The following is a 6996-nucleotide window of genomic DNA, read 5'->3' as shown; positions in this document are numbered from 1 at the left end:
ATAAAAGCTGGCCCCAAGAAATAGCCCATAGTGCTGAAAGTGGAGTTTAACACTAAAAATCAATCAACCAATCAATCCTTACAACATTGTTGGAACTGTTTTTGTTTAAGGAGCACACCACTCTTAGTAAAGTCGACTGGTGTGAACGTGCACGAGCTAAACGTTTTAACTGAGGTATGATAGGAAACAAGTAATTGAAAAATTAAAAGTTGAGAATATTAGTTGAAATCAGCACGTTTGTCATAGATTCTAGTTTGAAGTCGTCATTATGTGTCTGGGAAAAAGATGAAAATATGAAGCAGACTTTTACTTTTGTTAGTAACTCAAGTTTAATAGGATATATGATATGTAAGCACTAATTGAAATGTGGGTTATTAAGTGATAAATCATACTTCTAGAAAAAAACACACAAAAAAAACATTTTAATTCAAACAAAAATATTATCTGAAACTGACATCATCAAGGTCGTTATTTTATTTCTTTGGCAGCATGTCTGTACCGTTTACAGGTCATTTTTCAAAAAATAATCAGCAATCAGCATTAATGACCTATCACATCTATCTAGAAATAAAGAACACCACAGACTTTGAAGCACTTTGTTTGATGGTGTTTTTTCTTCGGTTTTTGTTTTTTTATTGTCAGTATCTCATCGTTTTGAGTGTTCCTTTATTGTGCTTGATTTTCATATGATGAAGACACCTTTCAATCAGTTTAATTGAGGTCTGGAGCTGGCATGTCTGTAACTGCGAGCAGTTCATTATTAATTTATGTTATCATTATCATTTTTGCTTAGTTTCTTTTGTTACCTATTCTAACATCAGACTCGGACTTTCTTTCAACTGAGTTTTACTGTGCGTATTGCTGTGTGTTTGTTTATTCTACATTGGCTAGAGGTATAGGGAGGGTTGAGATCTCACAAAACATGTTTAACCTAGCCGCATTTTTGCGCCTGTCCCAAGTCAGGAGCCTCTGACCTTTGTAAGTCTTGTATGTTTTTTTTAAATTTTAGTTCATTTATATGTTCTGGACTTTAGTATGACGTCCATTTTCACTGAACTAGTACACATTTTTTATTTAGGGGCCAGCTGAGGCCCACCTCCGGGTGCGGGATTTTCTCGCTGCGTTGAAGACCCATTGGTGGCCAACGGCTGTTATCTGCTCTTTGGTCGGGTTGTTGTCTCTTTGACATATTCCCCATTTCCATTCTCAAATTTTATTATATCAAGAGGTTATAATTAATATTCAAATTTGAAGTACAGAGTTTTTTAATGTAAGGGGCAAAAATGTTGCCATATCATTCATTATCCCTTATAAATCTGGACAGGTTAACATGTTCTTCGATGAAACATAATTGTATGACAGCTGAAGTTTAAACTGACAAAAATAGTTAAATCGAAAATAATTAAACCACATTTTAATATACCAGGCAATGAACCTAATTCGAAAAAGAAGACGCTGCTACTCTTTCCAAATGGGTAAAGCCTGTGAGGTCATTGATACAAAAAATAAACTAAATGGATCTACTGACACTCATGATACATCTATAATTAAAGACCCTAATGTTGCTCAAACCCTGTTCTACATCATTTACCAATATGATGTTGTCTCCGCAGATATAGAACAGAACAACTTAGTTTTGGTGTGTGTAAATCACATTACATAATCAGTGTGGTGACGAAATTAGGAATTAGGTATTCAAAATGTATAGGGAAACTCGACGCATTTTTCAACTTACCAAAGTGGAAATCCTGCAAAATCAGAGATTTATTTTATTTTTCTTTTGAATTTCAACCAAAGATGAATCTTTCATCACTTTACTCGATACAAAAATTACATAAGTGTTATTATTTTGCTGGATCTGACAAATGCTTTCAAATGTGTTATAATATTGGAAGAGGAAAGAGACATAAATTGTAACCCTTACATATCTTTAGAATGCTTTAGTATCCACATCTGATTCGCACCACCAGAGTAATTAGTTTCATAGTTACTTTGAAGCTTTGCTGTGATTGCTGAAAAAATTGATGTTAATATTTTTCTATTCCATTTACATTAGTCTACCAATGTAACAAGTTATACAAGTAAGAGGTTTAGCTAGCTATAAGACAAGGTTTAACGCACCATTTTCATCCGAAAATGCCTGTACCAAACCAGGAATGTCACAGTTGTTTTCTGTTCGTTTGGGTTGTTGATTTTGTCGAGCGTTTATTTGTTCAGGTTTTTATGGACTTCCCTTTTTTTAATTTCCCTTTAGGTTCGGTATTTTTTTTAAACTTTTTTTGAAACATAAAGACTGTTTAAAAGAGCTATACAACATTTGTTTCATAAAAAGAATGGCCAACGCAGTTAGAACTTATTTGTTTTGGGAAGGGGTGTCGTTGATGTTTTATATACATTAGTATGACAGTAGTTGACCGATGTTAAAGTATCGTAAATCGATTAGAAAAGGACAAATAAAGGTTGCAAAACAAAAACTATGGGAACCACATGAAATCCAAAGGAGATAGACATGGACAGGGTAAGATTCTCCTGCTATGGATCTATCTTCCGCCATTACACTCATGCACAGACAGACCTGAACAGGGTAAGCTTCTCCTGCTATGGATCAATCTGCCGCCATGCGAATTATCACACTCATTCAGAATTCCACAATTCGGAATAGAACACAATCAGTAAAATTACAGCTTGGACGACCATACCGGTTTCTTATGATATAAGACCGTGAAAGCATGTCGCTAGTGAAATGACACCGACACATCGTATTGGTCAACGAATTCGTGATGGTGACCGTATTAATCATGCAGTGCCGGTTGGATCCTACGTAGTTTTTCAACGGAATTATTAGGCTGTCTACACTGCGGTAACGAGTTCAAACCATACAAATGGCAAAAAGTTAAATAACAAAAATACCGAACTCCAAGTAAAATCCAAAACGGAAAGTCCCTTATCAAATGGCAAAATCAAAAGCTCAAACACATCAAACGAATGGAAAACAACTGTCATATTCCTGACTTGGTACAGGCATTTCCTTATGTAAAAAATGGTTGATTAAATCCGGATTTGTTTTCTCTTAATCGATTTATAACTTTTGAACAGCGGTATACTACTGTTGCCTTTATTAATATCCGAATGCTTTAGACTCCAATATTGATTGACTAGGATTGTCATTGTTCATGCCAAAGATCGGTGTTGCTTTCTGAGCACTCCAGTTTCCTCCAACAATAAAAACTGGCCCCCAGAAATAGCCCATAGTGCTGAATGTGGCGTTTAACACTAAAAATCAATCAACCAATCAATCCTTACAACACTGTTGGAACTGTTTTTGTTTAAGGAGCACACCATTCTTATTGAAGTCCAACTGGTGTGAACTGACTCGAGCTAATTTTATCTTAGTATGATATGAAACATGTAATTAAAAAATTCAAAGTTGAGAATAGTAGTTGAAATCAGCACGTTCGTCATAGAGTCTAGTTTGAAGTCGTCCTTATGTGTCTGGGAAAAGGTGAAATATGAAGCAGACTTTTACTTTTATTAGTATCTCAAGTTTAATAGGATATATGAGATGTAAGCACTAATTGAAATGTGGGTTATTAAGTGATTAATCATACTTGGGGAAAAACACACGAAAAAAACACTTTAATCCAAACAAAAATTTTATCTGAAACTGACATCATCGAGCGTTATTTGTTTTTCTTGACAGCATGTTTGTAATGTTCACAGGTCATTTTTCAACAAATAATCAGCAATCAGCATTTATGACCTATCCCATCCATCTTGATATAAAGGACACCACAGACTTTGAAGCACTTTGTTTGATGGTGGATTTTCTTTGTTTTTTGTTTTTTATTGTCAGTATCTCCTCGTTTTGAGTGTTCCTTTATTATTTCCCTCCTTTTTTAAAGTGCCTACCCCAAGTCAGGAATTTCAGATATTGTAGTATGTTTTGTCATTCACAGATTTTATAACCAATCTTTGATAGTTTCTGTTTACAGTAAACCAACTAATTTTCGCGAGCGATTTATTTTCGCGACTTTCGCGAGCAGAAAAATAACGCGAATTTAAATCGTCGCGAATATGTATATCTTGGATCTTACCTTATTTAACTACATCAAGTAAATTAGAAAATCGCAAATTAAAATCGCCGCGAAGTGGACTAGAAAGGGCGAAATGCGAAATAAAGTATCCGCGAAAATAAGTTGGTTTACAGTATTCACAACGTGTTTTGACTCGACTTGATATGCAGATTTACTAATTGTGTTTTGACTCGACTTGATATACAGATTGACTAATTGTGTTTTGACGCGACTTGATATACAGATTGACTAATTGTGTTTTGACTGGACTTGATATACAGATTGACTAATTGTGTTTTGACTGACCTTGATATACAGATTGATAAATTGTGTTTTGACTCGACTTGATATACAGATTGACTAATTGTGTTTTGACTGGACTTGATATACAGATTGACTAATTGTGTTTTGACTGGACTTGATATACAGATTGACTAATTTTGTTTTGACTTGACTTGATATACAGATTGACTAATTGTGTTTTGACTTGACTTGATATACAGATTGACTAATTGTGTTTTGACTCGACTTGATATACAGATTTACTAATTGCATACGTATTTGTCTATTGTCGAAGACCGTATGCTGATTTAGCAATATTTGTATTTGTCTTCTTATTGTATTAAATGGCTCTTTAAAAAGGCAATTCTACAACTTCCTTTTGTATGTTTCAGGTTGGAATTTTGTAATGCACAAATTCGTCACAAAAATTTGGCAAAATTTATATAGAAATCAAAGATTTAGATTAAGAAATACACTACTTTGCTGTTGTGGCGAGACCATTTTAACACTTTTTATCTATGTGTTGTACTGTTGTGTCGAGACCATTTGACACTTTTTATCTAGGTGTTGTACTGTTGTGTTGAGACCAGTTTGACACTTTTTATCTATGTGTTGTACTATCTGTTATTTTATTGTTCAGGTTAGTTGTCATCACATTGCGTAAGTTAGGTTTCATTATATTATATCGAATTAATACCTGGATAGGCAAGTTTGAGATAATTTTGCACGTTAAACTAATTTAACCCTACCAAATGGGTCAGTACGCGCAATCTATTTCAGGTAGGCGGTAATAGTAGTAATTTTTTCATCTCTCTGCCCATATCGTAGACTTGATAAGTATGATGGCTCGTTTGGAAGCTAAACCTTCAGGAGCAACTGAGATCACCACCGATTTTTAGTGTTCTATGTTTTGTTTTGTGTACAGCTGTTTGTCTTTGGTTTTTTTTCTTTTTTTGCCATGGCGTTGTCAGATTACTTTTTTGCCATGGCATTGTCAGATAACTTTTTTAGCCATGGCGTTGTCAGATTACTTTTTTAGCCATGGCGTTGTCAGATAACTTTTTTGCCATGGCGTTGTCAGATAACTTTTTTGCCATGGCGTTGTCAGATAACTTTTTTGCCATGGCGTTGTCAGATAACTTTTTTTCCATGGCGTTGTCAGATAACTTTTTTGCCATGGCGTTGTCAGATTACTTTTTTGCCATGGCGTTGTCAGATAACTTTTTTGCCATGGCGTTGTCAGATAACTTTTTTGCCATGGCGTTGTCAGATTACTTTTTTTGCCATGGCGTTGTCAGATAACTTTCGACTTATGAGTTAGGATGTCCTTTTGGTTTCGCCTCTCTTTTAAGAGATTTTCACATAATAATGTGGTAAAATATTTGGTATATGATGTTAGATTCATATTTTTCGTAATTACTCGAACCCCGAAAAGCCTTTTATCCTGCAATAAATGTACACAATCCCTTTTTTCACTCAAAAAGTTTTTCGAAAATTTAGTTCTTTGCATACATGAAATAACTCAATAATCTTTACATATTCTATGGTCATCTTCTCTTCATATAACCACAACAGGTTAAGCTCAGTTACTTGTTAAAAACTAAAACAAGTCGAATATCACTGGACTTCGTTTATATATTAGATTTCAGTACCTCAATTTGAGGTGCATTAGGGTTATTGACCCAAATGGTATGCCAGTACCATGTCAGACAGTCAGGACCTTGTGTTGTTTATTGTCTGTGTATGCACGTATAGTTTACGTAATAGTTGGGTGTTGCTGGTTGTTGTGGTCTGTTGTACTCGCCAATATTGTTTGGTAATTTGATTTATGATAATTAACCTAAACAAATCTTTTTCGTGCTTAAACTTCAATCGTCTAATAACGATTGTCCATTGAGGACCTCAAAAACATATAATTTGAATTCAAAATCACGAATTTTGAAAATCGTGATTACGGATCAAAATCGTTATCACTTGTTTTATAATTAGTTATCACGGATTTAATATGTGATTGATTATCTAAAGAATTATTTCTCACAGATTGTTGTAATTCGTGATTATGGAAAAAAAATAGGTTATTAAAATTTGCCTTAATTTGTGATGACGGATTAAATTCAAAATATATTTTTTGGCAGGACCTAAATGGACTCTTCAATAATATCATCTATCTTATTAACATTAAAAATTAAAATGTCAAAGGCATAAAAATAAAGCTTTGATAATACAACCAGATCGTATAATTAAATCCTACTTCGTGTGTGATCATACTCTTTTAGTTACGTTATAACGGTTTGTGAGATGGAATGTTGACTTTAGACATTTTTGTTTTATTAGTTATTGATATCATTAGTCAGTTTTAGATTCATTGTCGGCCATAAATAAAACCGTTACAACACATTTACCGTTCCTGATGCATTATTGTACATTTTCTCAAGTGTTAAAGCAAAACATTTTAAAGTCTAACGGTACACATATTCCTCGTTCAGATTAATCAAGAAGATTATTTCAACATTACGGGAAAGACTGGTGATACTTTTGCTGCTCCATTTTGTATCGCAAGAATTGCTTATGTTTATAGGTATTTGAAATTGTGAAAGGTGTTTAACATTTACGACCATACGTTTCTTTTTATTTTCTAACG

The sequence above is a fragment of the Mytilus californianus genome, unplaced genomic scaffold (assembly GCF_021869535.1).
Source record: "Mytilus californianus isolate M0D057914Y unplaced genomic scaffold, xbMytCali1.0.p SCAF_20, whole genome shotgun sequence".
Classification (NCBI taxonomy): Eukaryota; Metazoa; Mollusca; class Bivalvia; order Mytilida; family Mytilidae; genus Mytilus; species Mytilus californianus.
Note: the sequence above shows the minus strand (reverse complement) of the source record.